The sequence below is a fragment of the Ceratotherium simum genome, chromosome 3 (assembly GCF_057802395.1).
Source record: "Ceratotherium simum simum isolate JZ-2026a chromosome 3, ASM5780239v1, whole genome shotgun sequence".
Classification (NCBI taxonomy): domain Eukaryota; kingdom Metazoa; phylum Chordata; class Mammalia; order Perissodactyla; family Rhinocerotidae; genus Ceratotherium; species Ceratotherium simum.
This window is the reverse complement of record NC_141902.1, coordinates 75,479,581-75,507,130: the sequence shown is the minus strand read 5'-3', so window position 1 is coordinate 75,507,130 and position 27,550 is coordinate 75,479,581. Positions and strand designations below refer to the sequence as shown.

Genomic DNA, 27,550 nt, shown 5'->3' with positions numbered 1-27,550 from the left:
AAGAGGTGCTCCTCTTTGAGGCTGCTTTCGGCCCCCTGGTTCTTCCCCGAAGGCCACGTCCTAGGCCATTCCTTAGCTCTTTTTCTCTCGTTGTGTCTTTCAGTGAGAGGATCGGCCTGGGGTTTCCTCGTTGCCCAAGCGATCTGAGGTGAGTGGATGTCTTTGATCCTCCATATAGCCCCCGAAGATATTGGACTCTTGGAAAGGGCAGCCTTCGGGCCATACATGGCTTTGACCCTCTTGCAGAAGTAGATGCGCAGAGATGGTTTCTTTCTCCTTGATTGTCAGCCATCCAGGATAAGGCGTCCGTCAGTCGAAAGCTCTGGTTTATACCCGGGGTGGATCTGAGTGTCAATGGAGGGCAGCTTTCTCGTCAGTGGCCCTCCGGGTAACATGCACGTCCATGTGTGCACAGGTTGAGGCCCAAACATAGAACCGAATGAAGGGATGATGAGCGCTGTGCTCTGCTTTGGAGTGTTGGGGGAACTTCCTCTAGGGAAGCAGGATGCCCATGGCATTGGGAGGGTGAGATGCAGGAAAGAAACTGTCCCTTGGGTGTCCCAGGTGACAGGCACCGTTGAGGAATCAGATAGCTGAAGGCAGGCCTGTGAGGGCTGAGAGGCATTGACCACGTCAATGTGTATAGGTTCCTCATGACCAAGCCATTTGTTATCTTTTAGGTTTTATTTCACTGGGTCCATTTTGGGGCCTGTCCTTACCTCTTTTTCTCTCAATGTGTCTTTTAGTGAAACCTTTGGACATGGATTTCACCCTTGCCTGTATGATCAAATGGATGTGGATGTATTTGATTATAGTTAATAAGCTATAGAGAACATTGGATAATGGGGAAGGCCCACTTTAAAATAATAAATATGTTTGACTTCTTTTGAGAGCCTAAATACCAATAGATGGTTGATTTATCTTTCATGTCAGCACTATGGGATATAATTTCTGGAAATTGAAAGCTTCTCATTATACCTGTAATGTATCCAAGTGTAAATGGAGGAAATATTTCTTTCAGTTGCCTCCTAGGCAAAATTAACATCCATCTGTGCACCAGTTGTAGCCAATAACTCTAATATACTGAAGGAATGACAAGTGCTTGAGTCTGCTTTGGGTATAGAAACAACTTTCTCTAGGGAAGAATCATGCCCATGGCTTCAAGGCGGTGAGCTGCAGGAATGAACCCCATTCATAGTCTTTGTTGAAAGACACTGTTGAGTATTTAGACAGCTAAATGACAGCTCCTGAGGATTTATAGGGCTTCACCATGTCATTTTAAGGAATTGTGGGCTGTTGGTGATGCCAATTCTTCCTAATTGGCCCTTTGATCATTTAGCTTTGCCAAACAAATCGAGCAACTTAATCTGTTTTTATGTTCTTCCTATTCAGATGTGACTGCCTTAAATGATGCCTTTCTCAAGGAGAAAAAACACTTTTTACTGAACTTTGTGTTAAGTATTTGAGATTTATTTTCTTCCATCGTTTCATCTCCACAATGTGGTAATATTTGGTGAATTACATTGGTTGATATGCTCCTTTTCATTATTGCAATTTTCATCGTTGTTTCTGGGATGTTTTTTGTACATAAATGGAAACTTTCAATTAATAGACATTGACTTTTTGTACCCAGCTTGAAATAGTTCATAAATTTGTGAATGGTTGAGTCAAAGTCAGCACAATTTCAATTTTGCTCATATCTGTCTTTTAAAAATGATTTTCATATGACTTCACAATTTCAAACTATGCATGTTAACATCCCTTAGACCATGCCCAATGTCCTGTTACAGTCCCTTGGTTTGATAGACTCAATAAAGGTCTATTCAAGGGGCTGGCCCAGTGGCACAAGAGGTTAAGTGTGCGCGCTCCAATGCGGTGGCCTGAGGTTCACCGGTTCGGATCCCAGGTGCGCACTGACGCACCGCTTGGCAAGCCGTGCTGTGGCAGAGTCCCATATAAAGTAGAGGAAGATGGGCACGGACGTTAACCCAGGGCCAGTCTTCCTCAGCAAAAAAGAGGAGGATTGGCATTGGATGTTAGCTCAGGGCTGGTCTTCCTCACAAAAAACAAAAATGTTTAAAAAAGAAATAAAGGTCTATTCAGGTCTAGTGATATCGTTTGACGCTTGATCCTGCTTGATGCACCCTGAGTATTTTTCCTCATAAGAAAATTGTATGCTCTGCCATTTTTTTTTTTTTTGGTGAATATAAGGTGCACAGCCTTTGTTATGGCTCATTTTTGTTGAATAATCTTTATGATTCTTTGAGGAGTAGCATGTGTGAGGCACAAGCCCATGAGAAATGTAGTACTTCATTTTGACAGCCATCCTACTGTGTCTACCAGACAATGACTCCCCAAAAGAGCCTTATTTGGCCTGCTGACATTGAGTCAATTTTTGTCTGTCTGGTGTCCAGCACCTAGAACTCTTATCCAGATCACACCCTGTTTCCATAATCTAATCTTGGTAAGCATATTCAGGTCCAAGTGCGTTGGTGAGGTGAGAGAACCTTGGTGGATCAATGATGTGACCTAATATTGTCTTGAAGAGAGATGATTAACCAACAATTATGCTCAATAGGGTTATGTTAAGACCCATTTTCAAGTACAATCCTATGATAGGATGTTGGGGATCCTATTTCCCTTGTAGAGCAATAGTATTTTGGAGTTGAGACAACAAAGTCCTTAAGAGAATTTTTTGTCTATGAACTTCTATGTGAACAATGCATACTCATAATTTATGCTTTGTGTAATGATCTATATTTCATAATAGTAGGGCTTTTCAAGATTTATTCTTTAGCTCTTTTTCTCTTTTAGTCACTTTCAGTGAGACTTTTGGCCAAGGGTTACACCATTGCATTGATAATGAGAGATGAGTGGATTACTTTGATCTTAGAACCATGTCAAATAGAATATTCGACTACTAGTAATGAGTCCTGATCTAAGGCAATAGGTTTTTCTTATTTAGTGAACCTGGACACCAATATGGTTTTACTTCTGTGTGAATGTCCATCCTATGGTATATGATCCTATAAAAACTGAAATCTTTCTGTTTTACCTGAAATTGTTCCGATTAGGAACTGAGGAAATTTTTTTCTTAACTGGAACTCTGGCAACATTCTTCTCAGCCTGTACACACTACAAAACCAATATTTTGATATACTTAGGTTATCAAAACTGCTTGTGTTTACATTTGAGTCACAAAAGAACTTTCTATAACTGGAGGACCATGCCCATGGAGTAGACATTGTGAGATTAAAGAATTTGCCTGGTCCCTGGGTCTTATTTTGAATACATTGTTATGTTGCTGGTTATGTGAATTGCACCATATCAATATAATGAATTGTATGCCGTTGGTGATGCCAGTTTTTCCTGATTGCCCCTTTGCTCTGTTTAGCTTCTCCACATTGGGCCACGTGTATCCCATTTTGAGTTTTTCTTATCCATAAGTGATTGCCCGAAAGAATGTTATCCTCATGAGGAAAAGGCCACGTTTGACTGAAATTTCATTGAAATGATGTTGAGAATTTTTCTGAACCATTCTTTCATCTCTACTATGTGATAATTTTTTCATCAAGGTACAGGAGTAGACATATTCATCCTGACTATTGTATTTTTGCATCCCGATATGGTATCTTGCATTGTTTTCATGATGGTTTTTTGTTTTTTGGTTTTTTTTATTGATGTTTTAATAGTTTATAACATTGTGAAATTTTGGGTTGTACATTTTTGTTTGTCCATCACCATATATATGTCTCCCTTCACCCCTTGTGCCCACCCCCTACCCCCATAGCCCCTGGTAACCACAATACAGTTTTCTCTGTCCATGTGTTGGTTTATATTCCACATATGAGTGAGATCATACAGTGTTTGTCTTTCTCTCTCTGGCTTATTTCACTTAACATAATACCCTTCAGGTCCATCCATGTTGTTGCAAATGGGACGATTTTGTCTTTTGTATGGCTGAGTAGTATTCCATTGTATATATATACCACATCTTCTTGATCCAGTCATCAGTCGAGGGACACTTAGGTTGCTTCCACTTCTTAGCTATAGTGAATAATGCTGCAATGAACATAGGGGTGCATAAGCCTCTTTGGATTGTTGATTTCAGGTTCGTTGGATAGATTCCCAGTAGTGGGATAGCTGGATCATAGGGCATCTCTATTTTTAATTCTTTGAGGAATCTCCATACCGTTTTCCATAGAGGCTGCACCAGTTTGCATTCCCACCAGCTGTGTATGAGGGTTCCTGTTTCTCCACATCCTCTCCAACATGTTTTTTTTTTGTCTTGGTGATTATAGCCATTCTAACGGGAGTGAGGTTATATCTTAGTGTTGTTTTGATTTGCATTTCCCTGATGATTAGTGATGTTGAACATCTTTTCATGTGCCTATTGGCCATCTGTATATCTTCTTTGGAGAAGCGTCTGTTCATTTCCTCTACCCATTTTTTGATCTGGTTGTTTGTTTTTTTGTTATTCAGTTGTATGAGTTCTATATATGTTATGGAGATTAACCCCTTGTCAGATATATGTTTTGCAAATATTTTCTACCAGCTGGTGGTTGTCTGTTCATCTTATTCTGGTTTCATTTGCCTTGTAGAAGCTCTTTAATCTGATAAAGTCCCACTTGCTTATTTTTTCTTTAGTTTCCCTAGTCTGGGTAGGCATGTCATCCGAAAAGATTCCTTATGACCAATGTCAAATAGTGTGTTGCCTATATTTTCTTCTCTGAGTTTTATAGTTTCAGGTCTCACCTTCAGGTGTTTGATCCATTTTGAGTTAATTTTTGTGAGTGATGATAGCAGATGGTCCACTTTCATTCTTTTGCATGTGGCTCTCCAGTTTTCCCAACACCATTTATTGAAGAGACTTTCCCTTCTCCATTGTATGTTCTTAGCTCCTTTGTCGAAAATTAGCTATCCATACATGTGCGGTTTTATTTCTGGGCTTTCAATTCTGTTCCATTGATCTGTGTGTCTGTTTTTGTACCAGCACCATGCTGTTTTGATTACTATTGCTTTGTAGTATGTTTTGAAGTCAGGGATTGTGATGCCTCCTGCTTTGTTCTTATCTCTTAGGATTGCTTTAGCTATTTGGGGTCTTTTGTTGCCCCATATGAATTTTAGTATTCTTTTTTGTATTTCTGTGAAGAATGTCCTTGGGATTCTGATTGGGATTGCATTGAATCTGTAGACTGCTTTAGGTAATATAGACATTTTAACTATGTTTATTCTTCTAATCCATATGCATGGGATGTCTTTCCATTTCTTTATGTCATCATTGATTTCTTTCAATAATGTCTTGTAGTTTTCATTGTATAGGTCTTCCACCTCCTTGGTAAGATTTATTCCTACATATTTTATTCTTTTTGATGCAATTGTAAATGTTATTATCTTTTTGAGCTCTCTTTCTGTTAGTTCGTTATTGGCATACAGAAATGCAACTGATTTTTGTAGATTGATTTTGCACCCTGTGACTTTGCTGTAGTTGTTGATTATTTCTAATAGTTTTACAGTGGATTCTTTAGAGTTTTCTATATATTAAATCATTCATCTGCAAATAGTGAGAGTTTCACTTCTTCATTGCCTATTTGGATTCCTTTTATTCCTTTTTCTTGCCTAATTGCTCTGGCCAAAACCTCCAGTACTATGTTGAATAAGAGTGGTGAGAGTGGGCAGCCCTGCCTCGTTCCTATTCTCAGAGGAAGGGATTTCAGTCTTTCCCCGTTGAGTATGATGTTGGCTGTGGGTTTGTCATAAATAGCCTTTATTATGTTGATGTACTTTCCTTCTATACCTATTTTGTCGAGTGTTTTTATCATAAATGGATGTTCTATCTTGTCAAATGCCTTCTCTGCATCCGTTGAGATGACCATGTGGTTTTTATTCTTTGTTTTGTTGATGTGGTGTATCACATTGATTGATTTGCAGATGTTGAACTATCCCTGTGTCCCTGGTATAAATCTCACTTGATCATGGTGTATGATCTTTTTAATGTATTGCTGTATTCGGTTTGCCAATATTTTTTTGAGGATTTTTGCATCTATGTTCATCAGCGATATTGGCCTGTAATTTTCCTTCTTTTATTGTCTTGGTCTGACTTTGGTATCAGGGTGATGTTGGCCTTATAGAATGAGTTAGGAAGTGTTCCATCTTCCTCTATTTTTTGGAATAATTTGAGAAGAATGGGTATTAAATCTTCTTTGAATGTTTGCCAAAATTCACCAGAGAAGCCATCTAGTCCTGGACTTTTATTTTTTGGGAGGTTTTTCATTACTATTTCAATCTCTTTACTTGTGATTGGTCTATTCAGATTCTCCATTTCTTCTTAGTTCAGTTTTGGGAGTTTGTATGAGTCTAGGAATTTATCCATTACTTCTAGATTGTCCAATTTGTTGACATATAATTTCTCATAGTATTCTCTTATAATCCTTTGTATTTCCGTGGTATCTGTTGTAATTTCTCCCCTTTCATTTCTAATTTTATTTACTTGAGCCTTTTCTCTTTTTTTCTTAGTAAGTCTGGCTAAGGGTTTGTCAATTTTGTTTATTTTCTCAAAGAACCAACTCTTTGTTTCATTAATCCTTTCTACTGTATTTTTTGGTCTCAATTTCATTTATTTCTGTTCGATTTTTATTATTTCTCTCCTTCTGCTGACTTCGGGCTTTGTTTGTTCTTATTTTTCTAGTTCTGTTAGATATAAATTAAGGTTGCTTATTTGGGCTTTTTCTTGTTTGTTAAGGTGGGCTTGTATCGCTATGAGTTTCCCTCTCAGGACCGCTTTTGCTGCATCCCATATGATTTGGTATGGCATATTTTCATTTTGTTTTGTTTCCAGATAGTTTTGGATTTCTCCTTTCATTTCATCAATGATCCATTGGTGGTTCAGTAGCATGTTGTTTAATCTCCGCGTTTTTGTCACTTTCCCAGGTTTTTTTTCGTGGTTCGTTTCCAGTTTCATAGCATTATTGTCTGAAAAGATGCTTGTTATGATTTCATAACAATGATTTCTTAAATTTATTGAGGCTAGCTTTGTTTCCCAACATATGGTCTATCCTTGAGAATGTTCCTTGCATGCTTGGGAAGAATATGTAGTCAGCTGTTTTTGGATGGAGTGCTTGTATATGTCTAATAGATCCATCTCATCCAGTTTTTCATTTAAGTCTACTATTTCTTTATTGACTTTTTGTCTGGATGATCTATCCATTGATGTAAGTGGGGTATTAAGATCCCCTACTATTATTGTGTTGTTGTTAATGTCTCCTTTTAGGTTTGTTAATAGTAGCTTTATGTACATTGGTGCTCCTATGTTGGGTGCATATAAATTTATAAGTGATATGTCTTCTTGGTGGAGTGTCCCTTTTATTATTATATATTTCCCTTCTTTGTCTCTCTTAACCTGTTTTATCTTGAAGTCTACTTTGTCTGATATGAGTGTGGCAACACCTGCTTTTTTTTGTTTGCCATTAGCTTGGAGTATTGTCTTCCATCCTTTCACTCTGAGCCTGTGCTTGTCTTTAGAGCTGAGATGTGTTTCCTGGAGGCAGCATATTGTTGTGTCTTGCTTTTTAATACATCCTGCCACTCTGTATCTTTTGATTGGAGAGTTCAATCCATTTACGTTTAGGGTAATTATTGATATATGAGGGCTTAATGTTGCTGTTTTGTCATTTATTTTCCAGTTCTTTTGCATTTCCTTTGTTTCTTGTCTCATTTCTTTCGGACTGCCAATTCAGTTTGGTTGTTCTGTCTTATGACTCTTCTAGTTTTCTCTTTTATCATATGTGATTTTGTTTTGATTATTTGTTTAGTGGTTACATTGAGGTTTGTATAAAAAATTTTGTGTATGAGATAGTCCATTATCTGATGGCCTCTTGTTTCCTTATACTAAGTCAATTCAATCTCTTTCCTCTTCCCCTTCTAAGTCGTTCTTGTTATACCTTATTCTATCTTGTGTTGTGGGTGTGTGTTTACAGTGATAAGCTTATATTTGTTTTTAATGAATTCCTTCCTTTGATCTTTGATTTTGGTATTTAACTGGTTGCTAACCTATTCTGGTAAAGATCTACTATTTTTCTGATTTTGTCTACCTATTTTTCTCCTTGCTCCAAGCTTTGTATTGCCTTTCTCTTCTTTTTTTCAGCCCTGAGGGCCTTCTTGAGTACTTCTTGTAGTGGGGGTCTCGTGGCCATGAACTCCCTTAGCTTTTGTTTATCTGGGAAAGTTACTATTTCTCCATCATATTTGAAGGATATTTTTGCTGGATAGAGTACTCTTGGGTGAAAGTTTTTCTCTTTCAGTATTTTGAATATATCATTCCAGTCTCTCCTAGCCTGTAAAGTTTCTGTTGAGAAATCTGCTGGAAGCCTGATGGGAGTTCCTTTGTACGTTATTTTTTTGTTTTTGTCTACCTGCCCTTAATATTTTTTCTTTGTCATTGTCTTTAGCCAACCTTACCACTGTATGTTGTGGAGTGGGCCTTTGCCTGTTGACGTATTTAGGCGACCTGTTGGCTTCACTTACTGGTATTTCCTGCTCCTTCCCCAGATTTGGGAAGTTCTCAGCCATTATTTAATTGAATAGGTTCTCTGTTCCTCTTTCCCTCTCTTCTCCCTCAGGAATACTTATAATTCTTATGTTACATTTCCGAATAGAATCAGATATTTCCTGGAGACTTTCTTCATTTCTTTTTAGTCTTAGTTCTCTCTCCTCTTCCATCTGGAGCATATCTGTATTCCTATCTTCTATAATGCTAATTCATTCCTCCATATTGTCAGCTCTGTTCTTTAAAGATTCCAGACTCTCCTTTATCTCCTCCATTGTGTTCTTCATCTCCGTACGTACTGATTGGTTTTTCTTTATGATTTCAATCTCTTTTGTGAAGAAACTCCTAATCTCATTGAATTGTTTGTCTGTGTTATCTCGTATTTCATAGAATTTTTTTTATGATAGCTATTCTGAAATCTGTGTCATTTAGGTTATGGATTTCTGTGTCTTCAGGGTTGGTTTCTGGGTGCTTGTCATTTTCCTTCTGTTCTGGTGATTTCATGTACCTTTGCATTGTGGTTCCTGTATTTGCTTTGTTTTTCCTCATCCTGGAAATATCTGGTTGCAATTTCCACGTGCTGCCACTGTGTGGGGATTAAGGGCTGTGTAATCTGAGGCCCCTGCGCTCTGCCCCGGCTGCTCGCTGCGACCGGCCAGCCACTTGGTCTGGTCTGGTCAGCTGAGCTGCAGTGTCCGTCATGCGGGGGGGGTGGCTCTCTCTTTTGCCCGCTGGGTCCCTGTGTGGGGGGCTTCTCACTCACCCCTCGTTATCTGCTCTCCTGGGGTGCTCAGATGTTGATGGTACCCCTGTAGCAGTTCTGAGTCCTCTGTGTGGGAGTTTCCCGCTGGCTGAGAGAGCCTGAAGAGCTATGGTTTCCCTGCAGAGGGCCACCCCTCCCACCTCTCTGGGAGCTGCGTGGACCAGGATCGTTGATCTGATGGGGAGGGAAAGGGGTTATCCTTACCTCTCCCTACTTCCTCCTGGGGCCCCAGCACGTTTCACTCTCAGACGTGCGGCAGTGTGGATCTTTCCGATCAACCTTTTTGCTGTCTAGGAGTCCGTTGTTGGTCTGTGACTGTTCCTTTTGTTGTATCTTATGGGGGAAGAGTTTACGGGAAAGCTCACTCTGACATGACAGTGACATCACCTTATGATGGTTTTTGAACAGTTTTACTCTTAAGTATCCTGAAAACTAATATGGAGTTTACTTCTCAATGAGTGGCTATACTACAGAATATGAGCCTACAATGAAATCACTTTGTTTTGTCTGAAACTAAGGTCGTAAATTGAAGAAATTTTTCCCTAACTGGTTCAGGGAAACATTCATCTCTCTCTATATATGTGTCAAGGCCATACTTCTAATATATCATAACAGATTACAACCTTTTTTACCCCATTTGGTCATCAAATAACTTTTTATAACTGAAGGACCATGTTGATATAGTTGAGATAATGAGATTCAGTAATTTGTCCCACACATGACACAATTTTGATAACATTGTTGAATAATCAGATAACTGAATTGCACCACCTGATATCATGTTGCTTCACTAATTCAATATAATGAAGTGTATAGTCTGGATGATGCCAGACATTCTTTATTGGCCATTTGATTTCTCTAGATTACCAAATCAAACAACGGTGGTTCCATTATGAGTTCTTCTTTTTCATGAGTGATTGATGTAAAGGATGACATTCTTATGAAAAGAAGGTCAATTTGACTGTAATTCCATAAGAATGCTATTGATGATTTTTCTGATTCTTGGTTTTATCTCCACCATTGATAATCTTAGCCCTGAGCACAAGAGTAGACATATTATCCCAATTATCATATTTTTGTTTTGCTGTTTTTGTGATAACTGTGGGACATGGATGAGGACTGTTAACATAAAGACAATGGCTTATCAGCCACAGCCTGAAAACTCTCATACATGGGTTGAAAGCTTGAAGGAAAGCACAATTCCAATTATTCTGTTATCTGTTTTCTAGAAAATAAGTTTCATATAGCTTCATAGGGTCATTTTATCCAAGTTGAAATGCAATGGAGAATGTCAAATGTTGCTGATATGGCTCCTTGATCAAATATATCAGGAATGAGCCATAAGATACTATTGTTTTAGCATGACACCTCCTGATTGGTTTTCCAAAGTCAATAAACTTGTGTGCTTTGTCTACCTTTTGTTTAGTGAATTAATGGCACACAGCCTCTGTAATGGATCATTTTTGCAGAAATGATCATATTGGTCCATTAAGGAGAAGCATGCATGAGCCACATGCCCAATGGAAATGCAATACTTTATTTTGGCACCTGTCATATTCTTGTTCACTCAGATAATGACTCCAGAGGAAGTCACTCCAGGCTCCTGTTTAGTGTGCTACACCTGGGACAATCTATATCAGCCATTATGACCAAAATCCTAATCACCTTGGCCTCATAACTTCCTGTATCCATCTTTGTTAAGCATAGTTAGGTCCAAATGTATGCATGCTTGGGGAATCACATGTGTTGCATCAGTTATGAGACCTCACGTTGTATTGAAGAGATCTGAATACCTAAAAATCATGCTCAAGGGGATTACACTGAGGCCCAGCCTAGGTTTACAATCCTGGGACAGAGTTTTGATGTTCCTTGTTTTTCTTTTACAGGTATTGTATTTTGTGTTGATCAATTTGTGATTTATAACTTTATCTATACTTTTCAAACTGAACAATAACTCTCATCTTTTTCAGCTTTTTCAGTGGTCAATAAGTTCTAATAATTTGACTCTTTGGGGGTTCATCTCAGGTCTTTTTCTCTCATTGTTTCTTTTAGTAAGATGTGTGACAAGATATCCATCATAAAATTGATGAGATGTAAATGTCAGTCTTAGTCACAAATATCTTCCAAGTAGATCTTCCGGCTTATGAAGATTTACCCTAAGGTGATTAGATTTACCCATTTGGGTAATCTGAATATCCATATGAGGTTTTCTACTCAATGTGTGACTGAACTACTTGACTTGATACCATGACAAAATCTTTAATTTTTACCTGAATTGAGTGTTATTAACAGCGAAGGAATTTTTTATTCTTTGGTATTCAGTCCAATGTAAGGTATTTATTTGGATATGTGAATGGATAGACCAATTTTCCTTTATTGTTACTATAGGATTCTAATGATGTTAGGCTGCTTTGAGGTCACTGATGTAAATTCCATCACTGAAGGACCCTGACAATGGATAAGACAATGTTAGATTCAGTAATTTGCTTTTCCCTGAATGTTAAAATTGAATCCACTGATGAGAAAACTATCTGAATTTCAGCTCCCACGTATCTTGTGAGTTCTTTATTTTCAGTATAATAAAAGCATGACTGATGCCAGTTATTGATTGGACTTTGAAATAACTAGGTTCACCAAATCAGACTACAAGTGTCCTGTTATGAATTCTTCTCATGAGTGACCAAAGCACTTGATGTCATCCTCATTTTAAAAACATCACATTTTACTGTAATTTCCTTAAATAATTTTGAGACATTTTCTGAGTCATAGTTCTTGTCTCTATAGTATGTTGTTCTTTAGTGTAAATATAGGAGTAGATATATTCACCCCTGTTATTATAATTTCTCTTTGCTCTTGTTTTTTCATATTTGTGGGGCATTGATGAGAACTCAGAACATATATGCAATGTCACATCAGGCATTTGTTTGCAATTCCTATATATGGGTTGTACAAGACACATGAGAATGAATGCTCTTGGACTTCTCTTTTCCAGTATGGCGTGGAAAGTGCTTGGAAATTGTCACCCCCATTGACACAACAAGGAAAAATCTGAATAGATTGAAAATCAATAATGTCTCTGGAATTCATTAGATAATTGAAGACACAGAAAAATCACTACCACAAAAATTACAAGGATTGTCTGTCAGATCAAGAGAATCACAACTTATTCCAACATTAGCCAAGACTAAAACTTCCACTGGAACTAGTATCAAGGTGGGAAAACTTATAGTGTAATTAACAATTACAGTTGCTGGAGGCTCACTGTGAACAGGTTAAGAGTTAAAAACTTCTGTGGGGCCCTCTCTTACCAGAAGCCCCATGCTTGTGTGAGTTTTATCTCCAGGAGCCCTACCAGGTTCTCACAGTGAATATTGTAGAAAAATCCCCTACTGCTTCTGTCAGATGAAGGGCCAAGGTAGCCATTTTGAAATATGTCCAGAGCATTCTCTTTTTCTTAATAAGGACTGATCTCATAGGAAATTATTTAACCAGAGCCTAACTTGTGTTTTACCAGAATCAGTTGACCTGGGAGAAAAATACCCAACTCCAGCCTGCTATAGCCTACTCCATGAGGAAAAGAAAATGCCCAATCCAATCTACTCTAGTCTTCAATGTAGAAGAAGGGAAATACTCAACTCCAGCAACCCCCAGCCTTCCTGTCTTACTGAAGGTAAGCTCACAGCCTACTAGTATGGTCTCATTAACAGACTAATGCCTAGTCATAGGACTGTAGAATGCTTCCCCTACTCTCATACCTTACTACAACAGCAATAGGACTCCCTTTTAATAACAGGGGAATACAATGGAAATAATGTACATCTCAGACCTTAAGAAATCACAGAAGGTCTTCCATGAGCTGGATCATGGAGTGAGCCTCTCTGTTGTTTTTATTTGAGACCTAGAAACTAGGATGTGTTTGCACAGTTTGTATGCAAAAGGCAGGGCAATGACTTCTGCTTTCACTATTCTTCTTGACAAATTTCAACATTGTGTTGGTTTTCTTTCAGCTACAGATAATGGCCCTGTCTTTAGGAAACAATCTGCAAAGACTCTTAGTTTCCATTTTTAGGGCTGCAAAGTTCCCATAAAAGTTAAAGGATTCCTGCCTGACCCTAAAAAGTCACAATGAATAATTTCCCACCTCTCAGATATGTGTTGTGAACGTAACATATTTTTCTATTATATAAGCAATATAAGTTCACTGTATAACTTTGGAAAATGAGAAAAAGCACAAAGAAAACAAAACTCATTCATATTATCTGTATGTATCTGTATATAAATATTTTAACATAATCAGTATCTGTATCTAACCTTTTTAAATATATGAATAAGACATGGATATTTTCTCCTGTCATTTATGTAGATCTTCTCCTACAGAACTGTTTATGGTAGATGGCATTCTTTCATGTGGATGTATCATGATTTATTAAACTTTTACTTTATCATTGAAAGGAAAAAGAAGTCTCAAAGACAAAAAAGACAAGAACAAGGACACCAAAAGAAATTTTAGCTGTGACACTTATAGCTACAGTAAATAGTAAACACAGCCTAACCTCTAGCCAAATAAACATAAAACCTCACAATAAAGGCCTATTTACCTCAGTTCCTTTTACGCAATATATCATGTCTAGCCCTCATCACAAAATTACAAGGCATACTTAAAAGAAAAAAAAAAACACTGCTTAAGGCAGCGAATGAAGCATCAGAATCAGGTTTACGTAAGGCAGAATTGATAGAATTATCAGACCAGAAATTTAAAACAATTATGATTAATATTTTGAGGGCTCTAATGGAAAAGTGAATGACATGAAAGAATAGATGAGTAATGTAGGCAGCTATATTATCCTTTAAAGTGAAGGAGAAATACTTTCTCAGACAAACAAAAATTGAGAAAATTTGTTGCCAGTAGTCCAACCTTACAATAAATGTAAAAGGAAATTATTCAAATAGGAGGCAAATTATATCAGTCAGAAAATCAAATCTACATAAAGAAAAAAAAGCATTGGAGAAGGAATAAATGAAGTTAAAATAGGATATATTGTTTTTATTATTCTTAATTGATCTGACCGATAACAGTTTGTTCAAAATAATAATAACAACAATGTACTTGGTGATTGTAGCTAATGAATAGTGAAATAAATGAAAGCAACATTATAAGGCATAGGAGAAAGGAAATACTCTGTCATAAAGTACTTAAATAAACCACAAGGTGGCATAGTGTTTTTTGAAAGAGGACTTGATTAGTTGTAAAAGTATACTCTAAACTCAAGCACAATCACTAAAAAAAGACTTTAATAAGAAATATAATTGACACGATAAAAGAGAATAAAAAAGGCAATCATATAAAATGCTCAGTTAAAACAGAGAGGGCAGAAAAAGAGTAGAAGACCAAAAAAAAAAAAAACAAGAGCAACAAACAGAAAACAATAATAAATATGGTAGATATTAATCCAACTATATCAATAACCACTTTAAACACCAAGTAAAAGAGACTAAGTGAATAAAAAAAAGACCCAGTTGTATGTTGTCTATGAGAGATTCACTTTATATAAGACACAGATTAATAGTAAAGCAATGGAGAAATATATACTATGCTAACAGGAATCAAAAGAAAGTTAAAGTAACTATATTAATTTCATACAAAGCAGACTTCAGAGCAAAGAATATTATTAGAGATCAAAAGAGGTATTATATAATGATAAAGGGATCAATTCTCCAAGAAGATATAATGATCCTTAATGTGTATGCACCTAACAACTGAGCATCAAAGTACATGAGGCAAATACTGATAGAACTTCGCACAGAAATAGATGTATCTATTATTATAGTTGGAGCCTTCAGCACCAATATATCAATTGACAGATCCAGCAAGCATAAAATCAGTAACAATATAGTTGAAATGAACAGGACTATCAATCAACTGAATCTAAATGACATCTATAGAATATTTCATCCACCAACAACTGAATGCATATCCTTCTCAAGGTCACATGGAGTGTTCACCAAGATAGATAATATTCTGTGCTAAAAAACACATTAACAAATTTAGAAGAATGGAAACCACACAAAGTATGTTCTCAGATAACAATGAAATGAAACTAAAAATCAGTAAGAGAAAAATAACTAGAAAAGACCAAGGTACTTGGAGATTAAACAACACATTCCTAAATAACACAAAGTCATAGAATAAATCTCAAGAGAAATTTTGAAAATATTTCAAACTAAGTGAAAATGAAAATACAACTCATCAAAAATTTTAGGATGCAGCAAAAGGAGTGCCTAGAGATAAATTTGTAACACTGAATGCCTATATTAAAAGTAAGAAAGACCCAAGTCAATGATCTAACTTCCATATTGGGACACCAGAAAAAGAAGGGCCAATTAAATCCACAGTACACAGAATAAAAGAAATAATAAAATATGAATACAATTCCAAGTTGCCTGATATCTTATTTCTAGAACGTGAATTTCACGTGGCTTCCAAGGTTTTATTACATCAGAATTAATAGGCAAGAGACCATGTGATTGTTACTAATATGGTTTTCTTGATTGTATAGACAAGGGATAATCAATGAGATAATTTCATTTCTGCATGACACCACCTGACTGGTTCTCCAAAGTCAAGAAACCTATATATATTGGCCTCCTTGTGTTTGGTGAATCAGTGGTCTACAGCCTATGTAACAAATTAGGTTGATTTTGGAGTACTGACTCCAAAGAAAATCACGCATGAGCCAAACAACCATGAGAAGTGTAGTTTTCCTTTTTGACACCTGTCCTATTCCTGTCCACATAGGTAATAACAGAAGAAGAGCACAATTTGGTCTACTGCACCTGGGGCAATTTATGCCAGCCAGGTGTCCAGCATTGAATATGCAGGAACTATAATTCACCTTAGAACCCATTAATCCACCTCTGGTAAGCATATTCAACTCCAAGAGTCTGTACGAATGGGGAGTGCCATGTATTAGGTCAATCATGAGAATTTATATTATCTTTAACAGAGATGATGACATAAAAATCAGGCTCAATAAGATTATGTGGAGGCCCAACATGCGTGACAAATCTGGAACTAGAAGTCTGGAATCCTTACTTCCTTCTAGGTGAATAATTTTTGGGCTTGAGACAATGACACCATTGTGGGAAACTTGCTTGACCAACTCTATCTGTGTGCTTCTAGGTGAACAACAAATTATCATCCTTTAAGCATTGTTTTAGTTATTTATAATTTCTAATAGCATGGAATATTTGGGACTCATTCCTTGAATCATTTTCTGTCATTGTGTCTTTCAGTAAGACATGCTGCAAGAGATACACCATTCCTTTAATAAGGGTGGAGTGGCTGCCTTGGTCACAGATACCTTCAAAACAGACCGTTGGACTAGTGATGATGATTCACCCTTATGCCTATTAGGTTTACTCATTGAGGGAACCTGAATATCAATATGGGTTTTCCTCTCAATGAGGGACTGATCTACTTGATGTGATGCCATCAAAAAATTTTGCTTTCTACCTGAATTTGATATGATTGGAAGTTGGGGAAATTTTTTATTCATTTTTTGGTTCACTAGATTCATAGTACCCAGTCCGATGTACACTATTCATTTGAGTACATGTACACAACAAGACTGATTTTTCTATAATATTATTAAGTGGTCGTAATAGTATGGGCAGTTTTTGGCTCCCTGGAGAACTTTCCATAACTAAAGGACCATCCCAGTGGAGACAGAAATGTGACAGTTAGTAATTTGCTTTGCTCATTAACTTGAAATTGAATAAATTGTTAAGCAAACTGATATCTGAATTATAAATCCCAAATATAATGTGACTACATTATTTTCAATATAATGAAAGTGTATGAATACTGCCAATTCTTCCTGATAGGGCCTTTGAGATGAATAGGTGTACCAAATCAGGCAACATGTGTCCCATTATGCATTCTGCTTCCGAATGATTGACTGGCCGACTTTATGGCATCTCCATGAGAAAAACATCTTTTTACTGAAATTTTGTTGAAATCGTGTTGAGACATTTTCTGAGTTATGGTTACTCTCTCTATGATGTGATATTATTTTGGTCTAAATGTAGGAGTAGACATATTCACCCTTATTGTAATATTTTCATGTGGTTCTGTCTTTGTGATGTTTATGAGACATTTATGAGGACTCAGGACAGGAAGACTAGACATTTGGCCACAAGTTTGAAATACCTGTTTGTGCATTTCTCAAGCTAATGAATGCAATGCATACAAATTCCATGTGCCTTGATATCTGATTTCTACATCTTTAGATTCATATGGCTTCAAGAGGGCCAGTGCTTTATGAGCATTCATATACAGAAAACCATGCCAATTGTTACTGGTATGGCTTTCTTGAATATATAGACAAGAAAAGATTAATGGGACACTTGTTTCTTCATGAAACCACTGGATTGTTTCTCCAAAGTCAAGTGGCCTGTATGTTTTGACCTTATTAAGTTTTGTAAATCAATGGGCTAAAGTCTATGTAATGGGTCTTTTTTTGAATATCAACAATTTTGCTCATTTAATGGAAAGTAGACATGATCCATGCACACTGGAAAGGTGTGGTTCTCCTTTTGACACCTGTTCTACCTCTGTCCTCTCAGATAACGATATTGAAGAATGTTATTTGGCTTGCTGTGACAGGGGCAATTGATACCACACAGGCATCCTGTAATAAATATGCCCTAACTCCAATTCACCCTAGCACCAGAGCTCCAGAAAGCCTTCATTGGTAAGTTAATCAGGTCCAAGTGCATGTATACATGGGGAGTGCCATGGCTTCAGTCAGGGTTGAGGCCTTGAAGAGAAATGATGACAAAAATCATGCTCGATAAAATTACACTGAGGCTCAGCTTGGATGACAATCCTGGGATAGATAATAGTGACTCCTTATTTTCTTTATAGGGGAATTTTTTTTGAACTTGAGATATGAAACCTCATGGGTAACTTGTTTGCTAAACTTTTTTTATGTGCCAATAAATAAACAAAAAATTCTCATTCTTTAAGCTTTGTTTCAGTGATCTGTAATTTCTAATAGTATAGCATATTCAGGTCTCATTCCTTGGCTCTTTTTCTCTCATTTTGTGTTTCAGTAAGACTTGCTCCCAAGAGATGCATTCCATTATAAAATATCAATAGCTTATTTTGCTGATACACATATTATATAGAGAGCATATTATATATAGATACACATATTATATAGAGAGAAACCCATGGTTTCTGGTATTCACTGGGGGTCTTGGAACATATCCCCCCCAGATAAAGGAGAACTACCGTATTATAAAGGAAGATATATGCGATGTATGATGCTAGTTGTTACTGTTATGAGTCCTTGCATATTTACCCAAGGGATGATGATGAGAAACTTCATTTATTCATGGAAATAATTTTTTGCCAGGTTATCAAAAGACACGAACCTATATTCTTGGTCCTTGCTGTATGTGGTGAATCAATGACCCACAGCTTAAGCAATGGGTCATTTTTTTTTCAGTTATTTTATTGAGGTCATAATGGTTTATAATATTGTATAATTTCAGGAGTACATTATTATATATCAGGTTCTGTACAGAATGCATCGTGCTTACCACCAATAGTATAGTTTTTATCCATTACCATATATGTGTGCCCCTTTACTCCTTTTGCATACACCCCAACCCACTTGCCCTCTGGTAACCACTAATTGGTTCTCTTTATCCATGCATCTGTTTATCTTCCACATGAGTGAAATCAGGCAGTGTTTATCTTTATCTGTCTGGATTATTTCACTTAACATAATACCCTCAAGGTCCATCCATGTCATCGCAAATGGGATGAGTTTGTCTTTTTTACGGCTGAGTAGTATTCCATTCTCTCTCTCTCTCTATGTATATATATATACATATATATATATATACACACACACACACACACCACATCTTCTTTATCGATTCATCAGTTGATGGGCACTTAGGTTGCTTCCATGTCTTGGCTATTGGGAATAGTGCTACAAGGAACATAGGGGTGCATAAATCTCTTTGAATTGATGATTTCAAGTGCTTTTGATCAATACCCAGTAGTGGGATAGCTGGATCATATGGTATTTCTATTTTTAATTTTTTGAGAAATCTCCATACTATTTTCCATAGTGGCTGCACCAGTTTGCACTCCCATCGTCAGTGTATGAGGGTTCCCTTTTCTCCACATCGTCTCGAACACTTGTTAGTCTTTGTCTTGTTAGTTATAGCCATTTCTGACAGGTGTAAGGTGTTATCTCATTGTAGTTTTTATTTGTGTTTACCTAATAATTAATGATGTTGAACATCTTTTCATGTGCCTGTTGGCCATCTGTATATGTTCTTTGGAGAAATATCTGTTCCTAACCTCTGCCCATTTTTTGATCAGGTTGTTTGTTTTATTGTTGTTGAGCCGTATGAGATCTTTATATATCCTGGAAATTAACCCCTTGTTGGATATATGATTTGCAAATATTTCCTGCCAGTTGGTGGGTTGTTTTTTCATTTTGTTCATGGTTTCCTTTGTCTTACAGAAGCTTTTTATTTTTTTTATTTTCTTTTTTTGTGAGGAAGATTAGCCCTGACCTAACATCCCAAGCCAATCCTCCTCTTTTTGCTGAGGAAGATTGGCCCTGGGCTAACATCTGTGCCCATCTTCCTCTACTTTATATGGGATGCTGCCACAGTATGGCTTGACAAGTGGTGCATCGGTCTGCGCCCGGGATCCGAAACTGCGAACCCCGCGCTGCCAAAGTGGAGTGTGCTAACTGAACCACTACACCACCGGGCTGGTCCCCAGAAGCTTTTTAGTCTGATGTAGTCGCATTTGTTTATTTTTTATTTTATTTCCCTTGCATGGCTAGACATGGTATTCGAAAAGATGCTGCTAAGACCGATGTCAAAGAGTATACAGTCAAAGAGTATTTTCTTCTAACAGTTTTATGGTTTCAGGTCTTACATTCAAGTCTTTCATCCATTTTGAGTTAATTTTTGTGTCTGGTGTAAGATAATGGTCTACTTTCATTCTTTTGCATGTGGCTGTCCAGTTTTACCAATACCATTTATTGAAGAGACTTTCCTTTCTCCATTCCTTGGCTCCTTTGTCAAAGATTAGCTATCCATAGAGATGTGGTTTTTTTCTGGGCTTTTAATTCTGTTCCATTGATCTGTGTGTCTGTTTTTGTGCCAGTACCACGCTGTTTTTATTACTATAGCTCTGTAGTATGTTTTGAACTCAGGGATTGTGATGCCTCAAGCTTTGTTCTCTTTTCTCAGGATTCCTTTGTCTAGTTGGGGTCTTTTGTTGTTCCATATAAATTTTAGGATTCTTTGTTCTATTTCCATGAAGAATGTCTTTGGGATTCTGATTGGAATTGCATTGAATCTGTAGATTGCTTTAGGTAAGATGGACATTTTATTTATGTTTATTCTCTCAATCCATGAGATGGAATATCTTTCTATTTCTTTATGTCATCCTCAATTTCTTTCAATAATGTCTTATACTTTTCAGTGTATAGATCTTTCACATCCTTGGTTAAATTTATTCCTAGATATTTTATTCTTTTTGTTGCGATTGTAAATAAGATTGTATTCTTGACTTCTCTTTCTGCTAGTTCATTATTAGTGTATAGAAAAGCAACTGATTTTTGTAAGTTGATTTTATGCCCTGCAACTTTGCAGTAGTTGATTATTTGTAACAGTTTTCTGGTGGATTCTTTAGAGTTTTCTATATATGGAGTCATGTTGTCCACAAACAGCAAGAGTTTCACTTCTTCATTTCCAATTTTGATACTTTTTATTTCTTTTTCTTACCTAATTGATCTGGGCAAAACGTCCAGTACTATGTTGAATAGAAGTGGTGAGAGTGGACACCCTTGTCTTGTTCCTGGCTCAGAAGACTGGCTTTCAGGTTTTCACCACTAAGTATGGTGTTGGCTGAGGGTTTGTCATATATGGCCTTTATTATGTTGAGGTACTTTCCTTCTATACCCATTTTATTCAGAGTTTTTATCATAAATGGATGCACTATCTTGTCAAATGCTTTCTCTGCATCTATTGAGATGATTGTGTGATTTTTATTCCTCATTTTGTTAATGTGGTATATCACATTGATTGAATTGCAGATGTTGAACCGTCCCTGAATCCCTGGTATAAATCCCACTTGATAATGGTGAATGATCCTTTTAATGTATTGCTCTATTCGATTTGCCAATATTTTGTTGAGGATTTTTGCATCTATGTTCATCAGTGATATTGGCCTGTAACTTTCCTTCTTTGGGTTGTCCTTGTCTGGTTTTGGTATCAGGGTGATGTTGGCCTCATAGAATGAGTTAGGAAGTGTTCCATCCTCTTCAATTTTTGGAATAGTTTGAGAAGGATAGGTATTAAATCTTCTTTGAATGTTTGGTGGAATTCTCCAGAGAAGACATCTGGTCCTGGACTTTTGTTTTTTGGGAATTTTTGTTTTTTTAATTTATTTTGAGGAAGATCAGCCCTGAGCTAACATCCATGCCAATCCTCTTCTTTTTGCTGAGGAAGACCAACCCTAAGCTAACATCTATTGCCAATCCTCCTCCTTTTTTTTCCCCCCCATTTTTCTCCTCAAAGGCCCAGTAGATAGTTGTATGTCATAGTTGCACATCCTTCTAGTTGCTGTATGTGGGACACCGCCTCAGCATGGCCGGACAAATGGTGCATTGGTGTACGCCCAGGATCCGAACCTGGGTCGCCAGTAGCGGAGCATGCGCATTTAACCACTAAGCCACGGGGCTGGACCCGGGAAATTTTTTATTATTGTTTCAATCTCTTTATTGTGATTGGTCTATTCCGATTCTCTATTTCTTCTTGATTCCATTTCCAGAGGTTGTATGAGTCTAAGAATTTATCTCTTTCTTCTAGGTTTTCCAATTTGTTGGCATATAGTTTTTCACATTATTCTGTTGCAATCCTTTATATTTTTGTGGTATCCATTGTAATTTCTCCTCTTTCACTTTTAGTTTTATTTTGTTGAGCCTTCTCTCTTTTTTCTTAGTGAGTCTGGCTAAGGGTTGTCAATTTTGTTTTTCTTCTCAAAAACCAGCTCTTTGTTTCGTTGATCCTTTCTACTGTTTTTGTTTGTTTGTTTCAATTTAATTTATTTCTGCTCTAATTATTATTTCCCTTCTTCTGCTGATTTGGGGCTTTGTTTTTTCTTTATTTTTCTATTTCTGTTAGATGTAGTTTAAGATAACTTATTTGAGATTTTTCTTGTCTGTTTTCACTGCATCCTATACGAGTTGATATGTTGTGTTTTCATTTTCATTTGTCTCAAGGTATTCTTTGATTTCTCCTTTGATTTCTTGATTGATCCAATGGTTGTTCAGTGCCATGTTGTTTTCTCCACATATTAGTGAATTTTCCAGCCTTTTTCTTGCAGTTGATTTCTAGTTTCATAGCATTATGGTTGGAAAAGATGTTGATATGTTTTCAGTCTTCTTAAATTTATTGAGGCTTGCCTTGTTTCCCAACATATGGTCTATCTTTGAGAATGTTCCATGTGCATGTTCTTGAGAAGAATGTGTATTCTGCTATTTTTAGATAGGATGTTTTATATATATTTATCTGTTAAGTCCATCTGGTCTAGTGTTTCATTTAAATCCATTGTTTCCTTATTGACTATCTATCTGGATGATCTATCCATTGATGTATGTGGGGTGTTGAGATCCCCCGCTATAATTGTATTGCTGGCAACTTCTCCCTTTCTGTCTGTTAATGGTTGCTTTATGTACTTTGATACTCCTTTGTTAGGTGCATATATATTCATGTGTTATGTCCTGTTGGTGGAATGTCCCCTTTATCATTGTATACTGCCCCTCTTTGTCTCTAATTGTCTTTTTTATCTTGAAGTGTGCTTAGTCTGATGTAAGTATGGCAACACCTGCTTTCTTTTGCTTGCCATCTGCTTGGAGTGTCATCTTCCATCCTTTCACTCTGGGCATATGTTTGTCTTTAGAGTGAGACGTGTTTCCTGGAGGCAGCATATTGTTGGGTCTTGTTTTTTAATCCGTCCAGCCACTCTGTGTCTTTTGATTAGAGAATTCGATCCACTTACATTTAGAGTGAGTATTGATATATGAGGGCTTAATACTGTCATTTTGTCTCTTGTTTTCCAGTTGTTCTATATTTCCATTGTTTCTTTTCCCTTGTATTTCTGACTGCCATTTCAGTTTTGGGGTTTTCTGTGATGGTTTTCTCTTTATTTATGACTTGTGTCTCTGCTCTTATTTTTTGTTTAGTGGTACCATGAGGTGTGTGTAAAATATCTGATAGATGAGATAGTCCATTTTCTGATAGCCTCTTATCTCCATTAGCCTAAGCAGGTTCCATATCTTCTCTCTTCCCCTTCTGAGTTATTGTTGCCAAAAAATATCCTTCTTTTGAGGTGAGTCTGTGACTATATTGAAGTGTTTATAGTTATTTTTGATGCTTTCCTTCCCTTTATCTTTTGTGTTATAATTAAGTTTTTCATAACCTGTTCTGATAGAGAGCTGCAATTTTCTGATTTTGTCTGTCTATTTATCTCCTTGTCTGTCTATTTATCACCTTGTAAACGTTTGCCTTTTTGTTTCAGGTAGAGGGGCTTCCTTCACCATTTCTTGTAAGGCAGGTCTAGTGGTGAGGAACTCCCTCAGGTTTTGTTTATCTGGGAAAGCTTTTATTTCTCCATCATGTCTGAAGGATAGTTTTGCTGGATAGAGTATTCTTGTCTGAAAGTTTTTATCTTTCAGTATTTCGAACATATCATTCCATTCTCTCCTAGCCTGTAAACTTTCTGCTGCGAAATCTGCTGAAAGCTTGATAGAGGTGCCTTAGTAGGTTATTTTCTTCTGCCTTGCTGCTCTTAATATTTTTTCTTTGTCGTTGACTTTTGCCAGTTTTACTATTATATTCCTTGGAGAAGGTCTTTTTGCACTGATGTAATTAGGAGTTCTATTGGCTTCATGTAATTGTAAGTGCAGTTTTTCCCCCATATTTGGGAAATTCTCAGCTATTATTTCTTTGAACAAGCTTTCTACTCCTTTCTCCCTCACTTCTACCTCTGGAATACCTATAATCCTTATGTTGCTTTTTCTAATTGAGTTGCATATTCTCAAAGAAGTTCTTCATTTTTCTAAATCTTAATTCTTTCTCCTCCTCCATCTGATGCATTTCAATATTTCTATCTTCTAATTCACTAATTATGTCCTCCATAATGTCAGGTTTATTTTTTTATGGTTTTTAGATTATTTTTTTATCTCATTAATTGTGTTCTTCATATCCAGAATTTCTGTAGCTTTTTTCCAAGGGTTTAAATCTCTTTGTAGAAGTATTCTTTCTGCTCATTAATATTGTTCCTGAGCCCATTGAGCTGTCTTTCTGAGTTTTCTTGTAACTCATTGAGTTTCTTCACGACAGCTATTTTGAGTTCTCTGTCATTTAGATTGTAAACTTCTACGACCTTAAGTTTGGTTTCTGGAGACTTGTCATTTTCCTTCCTCTCTGAAGTTTTACTGTAGTTCTTCATGGTATTTGATGAGTTGATTCTTTGCTGATGCATTTGTTGTCGTATCAGGTCACAGATTCCACCTGCCACTGCTGGGGGAGGCAAGAGCTGTGTTTTCTTTTTTTTTTTTTTTAATTTTTTGTTTATTGCAGTAACATTGGTTTATAACATTGTAAAAATTTCAGGTGTACATCATTGTACTTCTATTTCTGCATAGATTACATCATGTTCACCACCAAATTACTAATTACAACCCATCACCACACACATGTACCGAATTATCCCTTTCACCCTCCTCCCTCCCCCCTTCCGCTCTGGTAACCACCAATCCAATCTCTGTCCCTATGTGTTTGTTTATTGTTGTTATTATCTACTACTTAATGAAGGCAATCATAGGGTATTTGACCTTCTCCCTCTGACTTATTTCACTTTGCATTATACCCTCAATGTCCATCCACGTTGTCACAAATGGCTGGATTTCATCATTTCTTATGGCTGAGTAGTATTCCATTGTGTATATATACCACATCTTCTTTATCCATTCATCCCTTGATGGGCACTTAAGTTGCTTCCAAGTCTTGGCTATTGTGAATAATGCTGCAATGAACACAGGGGTGCATGTACCTTTGCAAATTGGTGTTTTCAAGTTCTTTGGATAAATACCCAACAGTGGAATAGCTGGATCATATGATCAAGGTAGTTCTATCCTTGCTTTTTTGAGGAATCTCCATACTGTTTTCCATAGTGGCTGCACCAGTTTGCACTCCCACCAGCAGTGTATGAGAGTTCCCTTCTCTCCACATCCTCTCCAACACATGTTGTTTCCTGTCTTGTTAATTATAGCCATTCTGACGGGCATGAGGCAAGAGCTGTGTTTTCTGATCCTACCTTTTCTGCTGGTAATTTTGCTGGTAGAGCTGCTCTGCATTTGCTTGGGTTGGCCAAAGCTGCTAGGCAGGTTTTTCTTACAGGGGTGGGGCCTCTGCAGTCAGCAGGCAGGTCACTCTCATGCAGGTGGGGCTACTGAGCTTGGCAGGGGACCAGCTGAGCTGCTGCAGTAGGCAAGAGGGGCACTTTCTTTCATACAGGCCAGCACTGCACTTGTGGTCAATTTGGCTGAGCTGCTGCACTTTGTGGACAGGGCACCTTCATGGGGGCTGAGCTGCTACCACTTGGTGGGGAGAATTCCCACAGGCAGGGCTGCCACAGCATGTTGGGTGCTTCCACGGGCCAGTTCCCCACTCTGAAAGTGTTCTTGTGTGGCCTGGGCTGCTCCCTCCTCCACTTACATTTGCATCAGCTGCTCTGTGAGGATCTGTGAACTGAATTGCTGTCACTGAGGAGAGGGAGGGGTCTGCTCACCTAGTTTCACTGCTTCCTGGGGATCCAGTCACCCACCTTCAGATATATGGCTGTGTGGATCTCTCAGGCATCCTGTTGTGCTGTGTAGAGAATCCTCTGTTGGTTAATGAATGTCTGTTTGGTTGTAACTTAGAGGTGAGAGACAAAGGGAATAACTCACTCTGCCATGATGCTGACATCCCAGAATTTCTGAATCTTTTTTCCTAATTTCTGTCTCCACTGAACTTCTCATACTGTTCATGTATTATTTGCCTGATTTCATTGAGTTGTCTATCTGTGTTCTCCTGTAACTCATTAAGATTCCTTAAAATAAGGATTCTGAATTCTTTGTCAGGGAATTCACATGTCTGCGTATCTTCGGGGTTGGTTCCTGGAGCGTTATTAGTTTCCTTTGTGGTTTCATGTTTGCCTGATTCTTCCTGGCCTGTGTAGCCTTGCACTGATGTCTGAGCATTTGATGGAAAAAAACACTTCTTCCTGTCTTTACAGACTGGTTTCAACAGGTGAAAACTTTCTCCTACTGAGCCTCCAGACTAATGGAACAACCTCTAGGATCACAGTTGATCAGAGCTGGAGCTGGGTCACATGGCTGCTGTCAAGTCCACAGTTGGGTCCATGGTTGGCAGGCCTATTACCAGAGGGTGAAGGCAGACATGGTTCCTGCTGGATAACCAGATGGATGGAACTGCCTCTGGGACCATAGTGGAACAGGGCTGGAGGCAAGTCATGCATCTGTTTCTAGATCTGCAGTCAAGTCTGTAGATGATCCTGTTACCAGGGGCTTGCATAGCATGTTTCCTGCAGATTCCCTAAGGGGAAGAATTGCGCCCAGACCATGGAAAACTGAGGCTGGAACTGAGTTTCAGGGCCCACAGTCAAGACTGGTGTCAGTGGGCCTGCTACCAGGGACACCAACAGCCATCACAGGGCTCCTGGGTAGGCAGGGATGACTCTGGACTACAGTAGAGCAGAACCAGAGCTGAGTCTCAGGGCTGTGTCAGGATCCACAGTTGGGACTAAGGTTAGTGGGCCTGTTACCAGGGTCACAAATGGGCATGTTTCCTGTCATGTCCCTGAGTGGACAAGAATGATTCTGGACTGTGGTAGAGCAGGGCTCGAGCCAGATCACAGGACTGCTTCAGTATCCACAGTCAGGTCTGATGTTGGCAGGCTACTAAATGGGGCACAGATGAATGTATCTCCTCTAGGGTCCCTTGGTGAGTGGGGCTGGTTTCAAGACCACAGCCAAGCAGGCCTGGCACTGAGTTCATAGGGGGACTGCAGCCAGGATGGTGTTCAGCAAGCCTACCATCAGGGCACAGGTCAGCCTTCTCAAAGTGGCTTT

The 27,550-nt window shown here is 37.8% G+C and overlaps 1 long non-coding RNA gene and 4 other non-coding genes across 5 annotated transcripts; all 5 read left to right on the top strand.

Moving 5' to 3' along the window:
* Window positions 1-113: 113 nt before the first annotated feature.
* Window positions 114-26,948, top strand: LOC147917613 (uncharacterized). The gene is made up of 6 exons (XR_015551732.1): window positions 114-148; window positions 12,301-12,521; window positions 12,823-12,978; window positions 16,105-16,226; window positions 17,934-18,061; window positions 26,695-26,948. It is a non-coding gene; the product is annotated as an uncharacterized LOC147917613 (long non-coding RNA).
* On the top strand, window positions 2,514-2,594 carry LOC147917617 (small nucleolar RNA SNORD115). The gene has a single exon (XR_015551764.1). It is a non-coding gene; the product is annotated as a small nucleolar RNA SNORD115 (small nucleolar RNA).
* LOC147917616 (small nucleolar RNA SNORD115) lies at window positions 11,057-11,137 on the top strand. Its single transcript, XR_015551767.1, has one exon. It is a non-coding gene; the product is annotated as a small nucleolar RNA SNORD115 (small nucleolar RNA).
* LOC147917615 (small nucleolar RNA SNORD115) lies at window positions 16,278-16,358 on the top strand. The gene has a single exon (XR_015551763.1). It is a non-coding gene; the product is annotated as a small nucleolar RNA SNORD115 (small nucleolar RNA).
* On the top strand, window positions 18,112-18,180 carry LOC147917614 (small nucleolar RNA SNORD115). Its single transcript, XR_015551769.1, has one exon. It is a non-coding gene; the product is annotated as a small nucleolar RNA SNORD115 (small nucleolar RNA).
* Window positions 26,949-27,550: the final 602 nt, after the last annotated feature.